The sequence below is a fragment of the Elephantulus edwardii genome, unplaced genomic scaffold (assembly GCF_000299155.1).
Source record: "Elephantulus edwardii isolate Elephantulus edwardi_28Jun2011 unplaced genomic scaffold, EleEdw1.0 scaffold00087, whole genome shotgun sequence".
Taxonomy (NCBI): domain Eukaryota; kingdom Metazoa; phylum Chordata; class Mammalia; order Macroscelidea; family Macroscelididae; genus Elephantulus; species Elephantulus edwardii.
Window position 1 is genome coordinate 13765155 of NW_006399837.1, and position 14066 is coordinate 13779220.

General features: G+C 42.2%; 1 pseudogene; it reads right to left on the bottom strand.

Annotated features, from left to right (window-relative positions):
* LOC102849231 overlaps window positions 1-11110 on the bottom strand; it is an 18184-nt pseudogene extending 7074 nt beyond the window's left edge.
* Between the last annotated feature and the right edge of the window lie 2956 nt (window positions 11111-14066).

The window sequence follows — 14066 nt, forward strand, 5'->3', positions numbered from 1 at the left end:
AGTACCTACGGCAGTACGGATAACTCGATCAGTTACTCAAGCAGCAAATCAGATTGCCAGAACAGTTTCATCTACTACAGTAAGAAAACCAGTCTCAGGTACCCATAAAGGTAATGAACCAGAAAAAAAGTCACCAAATAAAGGAAAACCTGGCAAAAAGACAGAAGCAAAACCTGCCAAGGGCCTTTCTTTTAAAGTTGATAATGAAGAAAACACATTGGGTTCACAAACCAGTGCAACAAATGAATTGAATTCAGATGGAACTTTATCAAAAGAGGAACATTTAAACAAGGCAAATATTGCAAAAATGAAAGGGAAGAATTCCTTTGCACCTAAAAATTTTCTGTTTCAGCCACTGGATGGTCTGAAAACCTATAAAGCAACATCTATGATTCCCAGAAGAGCCAATGCTTTGACATCTGATCACACCTGGATTCCTTTAAAAGCAGAAGTGTAAGAATATAATGCTAATAATGAATTCCTTAAGAAGTCAGAAAAAAAAAAAAGATAATGGAGGTAGGTATACCAGAGACAATGAATAGAGACAAGTTCAGAGCTGTTGTACATAAGGTCTGCTAAAAGTTGCAAGTGACTTAGCAGCACATAACAACAACAACAACAACATTGATCTATGCCTATTATCACCCTGTCACTTCAAGTCACCATTGTATTTTTCCTATTCTATCACCTCCCCGTCCTCCCATTAACCTCTGCGAGCTTAGTGATTTCCCTCACCTTTTATTCCCTCCCTCTTCTGCTCTTCCCCCATAACATTTATACATCTCTTACTCAGTTATCCTCTTTTCACAATGTAGTCTTATGCAGTATTTGTCCTTTTGTGACTGAGTTATTTCACTCAACATTATTAAGTTCTCTAGACTTTCCCACATTTTGTTATAGTTTATGAATACTTCGTTATTTTTCAGTGCTGCAGTATTCCGTGTGTGAATATACCAGTTTCTCTATCCATTCATTTGTTGATGTATATATGGGTTGTTTTCACCTTCTTCTTGTGATTAACACTGCTGTGAACACAGATATACACGTCTCCATTCACGTTTCAGCTCTGACTTCCTTGAGGTATATTCCTAGCAAGTGGAATAGCTGGGTCATTTGTGATTTATCATTTTTCTTTTAAGAAAAAATTGTGTTTTATGAGGTGGCAGCTTACTCTGACAAGGTACTCTGAGGTAGATGAAGATAAAGGGCTCAGTGGATTGGCAGAGATGACATTTGTGTGGGTTCAAGTAAGATTAAGGGGTGAAATGGCAGAGATAATGAATGTATAAAACAATCTCAAAGGATTTTGCTTAAAAGAAAAGTGGGATATAGGGAGATTGTAAATGGTTGATGTTTAAGCATCGCTTAGTGTTTGCAAGGAGACCTAGAGGCACGGCATGTTAAGTGTTGGGCTTCTAACTGAAAGGTTGATATTTCAAATCTACTACCTGCTGCTGCAGAGGAAAAAGTTGAAGAGTCTCCTCCCATTAGGATTGACAGCCTTGGAAAACTCACAGAGGGTCCCTTGAGTCAGGGTTGACTAGATTATAGTGGGTTGGGTTTGCTTTTTGTGGGCAAAGGTAGTGTGATAGCATTTCCTGCTATAGTGTGTTGTTTTGGTTGTTTGTTTCTTCTGTTTTCTTGCACCTCCATCAAACCTTCTCTATTTTGAATTTGTTCTCTATATGGAACATGAGCACTGCTCTGTCTTCTGAGTGTACATTTTACCAATAGAAGTACCTTCAATGCTCCTTGCAGTACTTTTCATCTGAAATTCTCTTTGTTTCTGATTGTAATCTTGCTGCAGAGGGCACTTACAGCTTCTGTGTCCCTGATTTGTCTTTTCCAATCCCTTTATTTTTGTGTTGTTTTATTTTGATACATCCCTTGTAAGAAGAACACAATTGAATTCTTGTTTTCTGTCCGTACGGAGCCCAGGTAATGTGACAGCTGAGGACTTAGCTTCTCCACTGAAGACTGTTGTTAGGTTCTGTCGAGTCAAGCACGGTCCATGCATAGCAATCCTGTAAACACCAGATCTGAACCCCGTCCTATCCCGTGCCATCCTTACACTTCCTCACAGAGCCTATTTTTCCTAGAGCCTGTGGTGGGGGTCACCGTGTCCACCCACCTGATCGAGGGTATTCCTCTCTTCCTCTGACCGTCTGCCCTTCCAAGCATCATAGGCCTCTCAAAGGAACAGCTCTTCCTAGCAACATGTGAGAAATAAGTGAGGCAAATCATCATCCTTGTCTCCAAAGAGCTTTCTGGCTGCAGCCTCTCTAAAATGTATTTGTTTGTTCTCTTGGCCATCCGTGGGATGTTCAGTACTCTTCTCCAACACAACAGCTCAAAGGCATAAATTCTATCATCCCTATTCCTTGTCCAGTTCTCAGATGCATAGCAAGTGATCAGAAAGCCTGAATCAGACGCATCTTAGTCCTCAAGCTTACATCGTCACTCCTCAATAATTTGGAGAGGTCCCTAACCTGACTGTAGACTTTGCCAGTGCAATGCATCTCCTTATTTCTTGACTAAGGGCACTGAGGGTGTTAATTGTGGATTCAAGTAAGATTAAGTTGTTGACAGTTTCACTCTCCTCTCCATCCATCATGATGTTGCCTATTGGTCCAGTAGTAAGAATCTCTGTTTTCTTGACATTGAGAAGTAATCCATAATGAAGGCTGCATTCCTTGATCTTCTACAAGTGCTTCAAGTCTTGCTCACTCTCAGCAAGCAAGGTTGTGCCATTTGTATAACACAGGTTGTTGATGAGTCTCCCTCCAGTCCTGATGCCACACTGTTATTACAGAAGAAATTACTCAGCACACTACAGACTCTTTCATGCTAATACTCATACGATAGATTTTTGCCTTTGCCTTTATTCAGTTAATGCTTTTGAGATTCATTGTATTGTATTCCTTCTGCTGTTGTTTCTGTGAAATTCTGTTTCATAGACCACGTTCCATTTATCCATTTACCAGTTAGTGAGCATTTGTATTGTTTCTTCTTGAGCAGGCTTTATGAGTAATCCTGTCACAAGCAGAGATACATAAATCCTTGTGTGGAAATGTGTGTCCATTTCTCTTAGGCTGACACCTAAGATTGTAATTGCTGGATTATAGCATAACTCTGTAGTTAATGTTCTAAGAAATTGTCTTGTTGCTGTTATGTGCCATCAGGTCACTTGTGATTCATAATGAGCCTATGTACAACAGCTCTGAACCCTGCTCTATTCTGAGCCAAGCTTATTATCTCTGACACAAGGACCGCATTACCCCAGTCACTGAGTCAGTCCATCTCATCGAGGGTCTTAAGTGTTTCACAACATCTTTTTACAAGCTTAGCGTCGGCAACGTGCGTGTGTTTCTGCACATCCTCTCTGGCGCGTACGTGATTGCTGGCATCCTAGTGGGTGTGAGTGAGCTACCATCTCATCAGGGTTCAACTTCTCTGGTCTCTCGTGATTAGTGAAAGGAGCTTCGGTGGTGCACTGTGTTATGTGCTATGCTTTTCTAATCGAAGGGAAAGATGGACATTTTCCTGCCTTAAAGATGTATAGCTTTGGGACTCCCACAGAGGGTCCCTCAGAGTTGCAAGTACCTTGTTGTGAGTGGTTTGGCAGAAATTTTTTTTTAAGCCTAATCATATGTTCCTTTTATACAGTTCTCTCCCTCGTCTGTTTCAATGCCATGCACGTTATTTATTCCCTCTTTTCTTAGTTTTCCCCAACTCCCATATCAGTCCTGTTCTGGAACAGTGGCATTATACAGTATTTGTCTTTTTTAAAAATTTTTATTTTATTATTTGTGTGTGTGTGTGTGTGTGTGTGTGTACCATCAAATCAGATCTGACTGGTACAGGAGGAGATGGTCCCTCCTTCCCTGGCAGAGCATCTGGTGGATTAGAACCGTGCGTCTCTGGGATTGCAGTGCAGCTTCTTGCCACTAGGCCACCAGAGCTCCCCTATTTGTCTTTTTGTGACTGAAATATTTCACTCAGCATAATATACTCCATGGTCACCCATTTTGTATAATATTTCATGACTTCTTTGTTTTTCAGTGCTGCATACAATTCCATTGTATGAATATACTACAGCTTCTCTATCCATTCGCTTGTTGATGGGCACTTGGATTATTTCCAACTCTTTGCTATTGTGAACAAAACAGCAATAAACATGGGCATGTATATATCTGCTTGGGTGGCAGTTCTAGTTTCTTTAAGGTATATTCCCAGTAGTGGAATTACTGGGTCAAATGGTATTTCTATTTCCAACTTCTTGAGAAAGTGCCATACTGACTTCCATAGTAGTTGCTCCATTTTATACTTCTACCAACCGTGAATAAGGGTTCCAGTTTCTCCGCAACCTCGCCAGCATTTGTTGTTTGCTGCTCTGTTAAATTTTACTATTTTTATAGGGGTGAGATGATTATCTCATAGTTGTTTTGATTTGCATCCCTCTTAGAGCTAGGGGTTTTGAACATTTCTTCATGTGTTTGTTCACTATCTGAATGTCTTCTTTGGTGAAGTGTCTGTTCATATCCTGTGCCCAATTTTCAATTGGGTTGTTTATGTTTATCTTGTTGAGGTGCTAGAATATTCTATAAATTCTGGATATAAGTCCCTTATCAAACATGTAATTACCAAATATTTTTTCCTAGTCTGTGGCTTCATTTTTAATCCTGTTGGAGAAGTTTTTGGATGGACATAGAGAGTTGATTCTTATAAGGTCCCGTTCATCTATTTTATCCTCTCCTGGTTGTAGCTTGGTTTGACTGGTTTTAATGAATAATGAAGGAGCCCTCGTGGCCTAGTATACACTGTGTCGAGCTGCCAACCAAAAGCCTGGGGTTTGAACCCACTTACAACCTTGTGGAGGAATCAGGGCAACTCTGGTGAAGATTTACAGCTTCAGAACCCGGGTGGAGGGCCACAGTTGGGATCAACTCAACGGGAAGCATTCGGTTTGGTTGGGTTTCAGTTAATAACGAGTGATCTTGACTTTTTTTTTTTCATATACTTATTAACTATCCGTACATAATCTTTGGTCAAGTGTCTGTTCAAATCACTTCGCTGTTTTAAGAACGAGTTGTCCGTATTATTATCCCTCAGTTGTAACATATTCTGAGCAGAAATGGGAGCACTAAGTATTTCCCACACACGGTGATTTGCTTTTTGTTTGTTCTATTTCCTTCAATAGTCTCTTTTGACACAAAAAAGAATTTAAATACTGGTGAATGATAATTTATCAATTCATTATTTTGTGGTCATGCTTTTGGTGTTGTTTCTAAGACCTTTGACCTTGCTCAAGATGCGAAGATTTTCTGTTATTTTCTTCTAAAAGTGTTACACTTTTCATGAGGGCCTGCTCTGAGAGGAAAAGTGTGGACCCCTTCTTAATAAATTAACATGTCAGCATTTAATATATCCCCAAAAGGATGGATTTTATTCCATCCTCTTGATCCTATGTGGAAGGAGGAGTGGCATCCACTTCCGTAATAGCTTGCCTCTGGAAACCCTATGAACCTGGAGAGAGGATGAAAGGCACCCAAGCGTCAAGGACTCTCCTTCATAGGGTCGCTATGAGTCGCCTGCAACTCAACGGCACTTAACAACAACAACAACTTGATCCTATGACCATGAAGCCCTCAATTCCTCCGCCCCAAACTGCAGGCTCTCATCCTTTTTGATGTAGCTGTTGTGATAATACATATTGTAGAGATAGTAAGTGTTTAGCTTGTACCTTTCCGTGTCTTTCCTTTCTTTACTGATACAGTGCTGATCAACCCATTGTTGTATATTGTCTTTTATTCAATTATGTGCTAATTATCTATTTCTCAATTTTTATTTCCTTCCCTTTCCCTCCCCTCCCATCTCAGATAGCTATCTAAACACTCTGTGTGTAAACCTTTCTTTTAACCTTTTATAATAGTGACCTTATACAATATGTCCTTTTTGGGACTGGCTTTTTTCCATTCAGCATAATGTCCTCCAGAGTCATTCATGTTGTGCAGTGTTGTTGTTTTATTTATTGTAAAAATTTTATTCTCTTTAATAACAGTTACTCCACAAAAATTATACAAAGTACATTTTTTTTAATCCCCCCCTACAAAGTACATTTAATACTTAAGAGTGGCGGAGCAGGATGATAAGGGCAGCCAGCCTGACCTGAAGCATCGTCAGTCGACTCCTACAAAGGGAGCCCAGCTGGACTGGGGGAAGTCAGGGCCTGAAGTCCAGCTGTAAAACAAAAAGCAAACATAGACCATAGATGCTTGGGTTGTTGTGTTTTGTTTTGTTTTGTTTGTTTGTTTGTTTGTTTTAAAAAAAAAGAATGTCTATTTAACATTAATCAGTCTGTTGTAACGAAACTGGAAGAAATATTTGGTGGCAAGGTACCAGTAGGAAAGCCAGTAACTGGAAAACTTTAATAATCCTCAAACTGTTAAGGAAACCATGGTCCCATGGTTCCCATCATCAAAGGACTCTGTTACAGGCACCAGACAAGCAAAGAAAACTCCACCTGACTCTCGTTCATTAGACTTACTTCAGGGGAGAGAGAGAAGGGAGAGAGGAGAGAAGAGAGAAAAGAGAGAGAGAATATGAATGACCCGTTTAAGCAGTCGATACACCTTCTTGTTAACAACTATTTATATTCCAACTCCTGTGCGTTTTAAAATGAAACAATCTTTGGGGGAAAAAAAGAAAAAAAGCCACTCACAAGAAAGTAGGGTGAGCGTGCATGTTCCCAGGGGAGGAAGTCTGGCTCAGGCAACATGCCGCTAGGTGCCAGCTGGCTCTCAGGCGCGCTCCGGGTTGGTGGCGAGCAGGTTTTTATGCTTGAAGTACTGCACAGTTGTTGGGGCAGCTCCGCCAGGACAGCTTTGGCCACGGTCTCCTTTGCTGCTTTGTGGAACTCACGGAAGGGCACAAACTGCACAATGACCCGGGCTGCCTCCTCACCCATGTAGGAGGGCAGTGTGCGACTGTCCCCGTCCAGGAACTCCAGGGCCTTAGAGTCGGTGTTGCCCACGCCCACAATGGTGATGGACATGGGCAGTTTGGAAGCCTGCACCACAGCATGCCTGGTCTCCTCCGTGTCCCTGATGACACCATCCGAGAGGAGGAGGATGAAGTATTGTGTGGCTGCGTGGCCTGAGCAGCAAACCGGGCCACCTGGTTGATGATGGGGACAAGTCGGTGAGACCGAAGAAGTGCATGTGGAGGACAGCTGCCTGTGCCTGGCTGCCTGGTTGGAAGAGATCCAGAATTGTCCCCAAGAAAAAGGATCCAACAGAATGTGGAAATTACCAAACAATATCATTAACAATGCATGCAAGCAAAATACTGCTGAAGATCTTAAAAACAATGGCTGGAACAGTACATAGATAGGGAACTGCCTGAGTCCAAACAGGATTTAGAAGAGTCCATGGCACCAGTGAGAGAAATCATTGCTGACTGACAGATGGATCCCGACTGACAGTAAAGTATACCAGAACAATGTCTGTTGGTGCTTTATTGACTAGGCAAAGGCTCTGGACTGTTTAGATTATAATAATGGTGACCCACATTGAGAAGAATGGGAATTCCAGAACACTTTTTTTGTGCTCAGGTGAAACCTATACCTAGACTAAGAGGCGGTTGTGCGAATGGAGCAGGGAACGCTGAATGGTTCAAAATTAAGAAAGGAGTGTGTCAGGGTTGTATCCTTTCTCCGTACCTATTCAATCTGTATGTTGAACAAACAATTCAAGAAGCCAGACTCTGTGAGGGTGAATGTGGTATTAGGTTCAGAGAAACACTCATTCATCAACAACCTTATTATGCCAATGACACACCCTTGCTTGCTGAATGAGAGGACTTGAGGCGCTTGCTGCAGAAGATCAAGAACTACAGCTTTCAGTATGGATTACATCTCCACATCAGGAAAACAAAGGTCTTCCTCAAGGACCAACAGTCAACACTATGATAGAGGAGAAAGGATTGAAGCTGTCAGTGATTTCATCTTCCTTGGATCAACAATCAGCACCCTTTTAGTACCAGCAGTCAGGACATCAGGACATGTTATTGCATTGAGCAGGTCTGCTGTCAGAGACCTCCCCAGAATACTGAAGAGCAATGATTTCACTTTGAAGAGTAAGGTGTACCTAATCCAGGCCATGGTCTTCTCTATCACCTGCTATGCATCAGAGAGCTAGACAATGAGTAAGGATGGCAGATAGAGAATTGATGCCTTTGATTTATGGTACCGTAGAAGAATACGGACCATCCAATCAACTTCCAAAAGAACAAACAGACGTGTCTTGGGGAAACCACAATCAGAATGCTCCTTGAAGGCAAAGATGGTGACGTTTGCTCTTTCATACTCTGGACATGTAGCTAGACAAGGCGATTCTTTGGAGAGGGACATCATGCTTGGGGGGGGGGCGGGCATTGAAGGAGAGGAAAACTTGCGATGAGATGGATTGACATGGTGATTTAACAATGGGCCTGTGTTTCAGAGATGTTAAGGATGACATAGAATAAGGCAGACTTCAGGTTTGCTGTTCTTAAGGTCACTGTGAATCCTACTCTACTCAACTGACATCTAACAAAAATAACAAACAGGATGACGAAGTCCAAGCTCTAGCTATTTCCTGGCCAGTGCTTCCCCTGAGGCTCAAGGCACTGCTCTCCCCTGAGGGTATTTGCATTCTTCATGCAGGAAGTTCTGCAAGTTTCAAGTTTATGCCAAGAAAATCAGAGCAGCAAGCGTCAGTTCCCTCTCCCCAGAGCAAGAGAAGCAACCACGCTGGCCAGGCTAAAAATACTCGAACCTGATTTCTGCGAGGTATCAGAGAGCCAGTGTTCAAGGGTGGTTTCTCTGCATAGATTTGCTCCCTGTAATATAAGGGCACTTAGATTTGACACCAACATCAGCAAATTATCAGGGAGGACTTATTTTCCAAGTTTGCTCAGTGAATCTATCATGACTTCTCGAGTTGTTTTTGTTGTGGTGGTTTAGAACACTGTTGCCAATTATCTTCCAGTCACCAGCTCCTGGCAAAACCAGCTGGGGATGGGGTGGGTCTCTGACAGGCCTGCTCTCCCTCCAGTCTCCGAAGCTGAGACAATACTAGACGCTCTCCAGATGTGATCCCAGGAGGGTCCTTTCTTTTTATGTGTCCAAGTTTCAAACCCAGATCTTATTCTTCCTCCTTGAAAAGCCTGCAGGGTTGGGGGTGGCTGAGGTCCCCTTCTGCTCGTCCACTCTTCCCTTCTGATAATTCCTGCATTGCACTTTCTGTGTGTCCCCACTGGTTTCCAGCGGAAAAGACCAAACTGGATGTCAGAAGAGACTCTGAATATTGCACTAGAGCACTGAAAAGCCAAAGCAGAGAGAAGAATTTGAGATATTAAAGATCTGAACAGAATATTTCAAAAGGTAGCATGGGAAGACAAAATAAAATATTACCATGAAATGTGCAAGGAGCTGGAATTAGAAAATCAAAAGGGCCAAACTCGCTCAGCATTTCTTAAGCTCAAGGAACTGAAAAACAAATTCAAACCTCGAGTTACTATACTTAAGGATGTTTTGGGCAGAATATTGAATGATCCAGAAAGTATTAAGAGAAGATGAATGGAGTACACAGTTACTGTACCAAAGGGAATTGGCTATGGTAATGAAGAAAGACAGAGAGAAACATCTGAGACGCTGGCAAAGTCAGCTGTGAGGGACCTCTCAAGAGTACTGAAGAGCAACGACATCAGGCTGGAGACTGAGGTATGCCTGATCCAGGCTATAGTCTTTGTAATCACTTGCTATGCATCAGAGAGCTGGACAATTACTAGGGAGGACAGAAGGAGAATTGATGCCTTTGAGCTGTGGTGCTGGAGAAGATTATTGGATATATCATGCACTACTAAGAAAATGAACAGATTCAGGTTGGAGAGGGTGAGACCAGGCTGCTCTTTGGAGGCAAGGATTCTGAGGCTTCGTCTGACATACTTTGGACATGTTCCAAGGAGGGATCAGTCCTTGCAGAGGGACATCATGTTTGGAAGAGTGGAGGGACAGTGCAGGTGAGGAAGACTGTCTATAAGGTAGATTGATTCAGTGACTGGAGTAATGGGGGTGGGTGTGTCGCAGACAGTGAGACGGGCACAGGACACAGCAGGGTTTAGGGCCGCTATGAATCACAGGCAACTGGACGGCACATAAACAACAACCTGGAAAAACAAATTCTTTCAAAATTTTCTTACAGCAAGTTTGCTGCTAATAAATTTTCCATTTTTATTTGTCTGTTGTTATGTGCTGAGTCGCCTATGACTCATAGTGACCCTGTGTACAACAGCTCTGAACCGTGATATATATTGAGCCAATTTCATTGTCTCTGACACTCCTATCCCCCATTACTCCAGTCACTGAATCAATCCATCTCATCCAGGGTCTTCCTCTCTTGCACTATCTCTCCACCCTTCCAAGCACGATATCCCACTCCAAAGACTGGTCCTTCCTGGCAACATGCCCAAAGTATGTCAGACAGAGCTTCAAAATCCTTGTCTTCCAGGAGCATCCTGGATTCACCCTCTCCAGGACAGAACTGTTTATTCTCTTAGCAGCCCATGGTATATTCAATACTCTTCTCCAGCACCACAGCTCAAAGGCATCAATTTTTCTTCTCTTGCCATCCATAGTCTCTGTCCAGCTCTCTGATGCATAGCAAAGACCATGGTCTGGATCAGGCACACGTTAGTCTGTAGACTGACATAATTTCTCTTCAGTATCCTGGAGAGGTCCCTGACAGCAGATTTTCCCGGTGCAATTTGTCTTTTGATTTCCTGGCTGCTGGTGTTAATCCTGAAAATTATTTCTCTTTAACTTTCAAAGGTTACTGTCACTATGTATATATTCTAGATTGGAGGTTGGTAGTTTTGGTATTGGGGTGTTTTGTGGGTGTTTTTTTTTCTTCAGTACTGTAAATATTTTACTCTACTCTGTTCTAGCTTTCAAGGCCTCTGAGCTCTGCCATAGCTACTTAAGGGAAGTGCTGCCTGGTTACCTGGCTACCACAGGTGTGGCCCTCGGGGCCTTGCAGGGGGCATTCCAGGTCCTTCTGTAGCATTCCATCTTGGCTATCAGCTTCTTTCTGGTTCTGCTGACAGAGCAGATCACACAGGTTTATAAGGAACAGCCAGGTCTTCACCTTGGGAGGTAACAGGATGGTGCTGGGACCTGTAAGGGGGGGCATTGGCATAACAGGGACCCCACAGGCAAGTTCAGTTTCAACAGCAGTCCTGGGCTTCTCCTTGGCCCTGTGCTTAGTGTCTGAGGAGCTGGCAAAGGGGCTATACTGAGCCCAGGCTTGGGCTCTGGAAAAGGGCAGGGAGGGTAAAGATCAGGTGTCCTGATCCTCCCCCCCAGAATGTGTGAGGGATGGGCAGGTGCCCCTGGTCCTCCCCCAAGAGTGTGTGGGGGGATGGGCTGGTGCCCCTGGTCCTCCCTTCAGAGTGTGTGTGAGGGGATGGACAGGAATAGGGAAAGGAGATGTGAGGACGGAAGAGTTCAGGATCTACTGCTCTCATCTCTCTTCCTTTTTCCCAGGGGCTAAGGCCAAACGGCCTCTTCATGCCAGTTTTGGTACCTTCTCTGGTCTCTTCAGAGCTACAGACATCCAATAATAATTGGAACATGGAATGACCTAAGTACAAATCTAGAAAAATTGCAAGTTGTCCACAATAAAATATACCACATAAAGACTGACATTCTAGGCATCAGTTAGCTAAGAAGTGCTGGTATTGGCCATTTTTAATCAGCTAGTCATATGATCTACTATGCTGGAAATGCAAATTGAGAAGGAATGATGTTGTATTCATAGTTAAAAAGGCTGTTCAAGATCTATCCAGAAATATATTATATGAGTAATAGAATACTATCTATATGCATACTGCGAAGTCCTGTGGATAGAACTATTATTCAAGTACACAGCGGTCGTGAAAGCCAAAGATGAAGAAATTGAGATTTTCTATCAACTTTTCCAGTTTCAAATAGAGTGAGCATGCAAATCAAGGAGCATTAATAATAATTGGTGGCTGGAATGCAAAAACTGGAAACAAAGAAGGATTGTTGTTGTTGTTAAATGCTGTTGAGTGGCAGATGACTCATAGCGACCCTATGAATGAAAGACCATTGTTTCTCCAGGTTCATAGACTTTCCAGAGGCAATCTGTTCTGGCAGTGGATGCCATTCCTACTTCCAAGTTTGTTTTAATCGGGAGCTCTACCAAACACTGTCCACCATGGGTAATGATTATCACATTAGAAACATTAGTGTCGCAGTGTTTGGCTTCATAGCAACCACGAATTACCTCTGTACAGCAAATGGACAGACCAGTGCTATACCACTTAGAAGAGTGTTTAACCAAAAAACAATTAAAACCAAGCCTGAGTGTCACAGATTAAAATCACCCACCTTTGACTTGGTAGTGTAACTTTCTGTCCACCAGGCCCACAGAGCTCTCTCTGTGTTGGTGTTGTTGTTGTTAAGTGCCATGGAGTCGTACACAACTCATAGGATGATCTAGGTGACAACAGCGAGATTAGAAATCTGTGATAGGATGTTGTGCAATGAATGATGTATTCATTACAAACTCTTTTTAAAAAATAAATAAGGGAGCTCTGGTGGCCTATTGGGAAGAAGCTGCACTGCAATACCAGAGGTGCGTGGTTCGAATCCACCAGATGCTCTGCTGGAGAAGGAGGGACAATCTCCTCCTGTACCAGTCAGATCCGACTTGACGGTACTAATAATAATAATAATAATTGTTATTATTATTATTATTAGTGACTGTATACTTGGGCTTCACGTGATGGACTGCACAGAAACCTGATTGACTACATCTGTGAAAAGAGGTGTTGAAGAAGCTTGTTAATATCAGCATTCAAAACTAGGCCAGGGATTATATGTGGAACAGATCACCAACTACTCAGTAATGTAAGTTCAAATTGAAGTTGAAGAAAATGAAAATAAGGCCATGAGAAACAAAAATATGACCTTGAGTGTCTCCAAATTGAATTTAAAAACCATCTTAAGAACAAGTTTGATGCATTGAAAACTAATGACTGAAGACCAGACCGAGTTGTGGATTGACATCTGGGATATTATCCATGAAGGAAGTGAAAGGTCTTTACAAAGACAAGGAAGAAAGAAAAGATCAAAATAATTATCAGAAGAGACTCTGAAACCTGCCTTGGAATGAAAAGAAGCCAAAGCAAAGGGAAGCAATGCTGAGGTAAGAGAAGTAACAATGCCAAAGGGCAATGTGAAAAGACAAAGCAAAGCATGATAATAAAATATGCACAGAGCTGGGGTTAAAAAACCGAACAGGAAGAAAAATCAACATTTCTGAAACTAAAGGAACTGAAGAATAAATTAAAGCCTTGAATTACACTTGTCAAGGATTCTATAAGCAAGGCCTTGAATGATCCAGAAAACATCAAAAGAAGATGGAACGAATACAAATAGTCACTGTGCAAAAAGAACTAATGGGGCATTGAGCAGTTTCAGAAAGCAGCATCGTCAGAGAACCAATAAGACTAAAGGAAGAAGTCCGAGCTGCCCTGAAGGCATCGACAAACATAAGGCCAGCTGTGTGATTTACTCTCTGAAAACCCACTGGAGGGTCAGCAGTGGGTCAGTCTGACTTTGACAGCACACAACAGTAGGTGTATTTACATTGGTTCATTAAAAAACAAACCAATGGCCGTAACAACAGCAACTAAAAGACCACAGGAACTGACAGGACACCAAAAGAGGTTTTTTCAGGAAACAGATACCACCCTGTCTCTACCAATAAATATGGTGACAGCTCGCTAGTCAACTGACTGGATGAGGTCCATATTTGTTTCTTTTCACAAGAAGGTGATTAAACAGACTATGGAAATTATGGAATAATATCCTTAATATCACATGCAAGTAAAATCTTGAAGGTTATTGCAAAATGGATAGAACAGTAATTCAAGCTGGATTCAGAAGAGACCCTGCCATAGGGATTTCATTGTTGAGGTCAGGTGGATCTTGGTTGAAA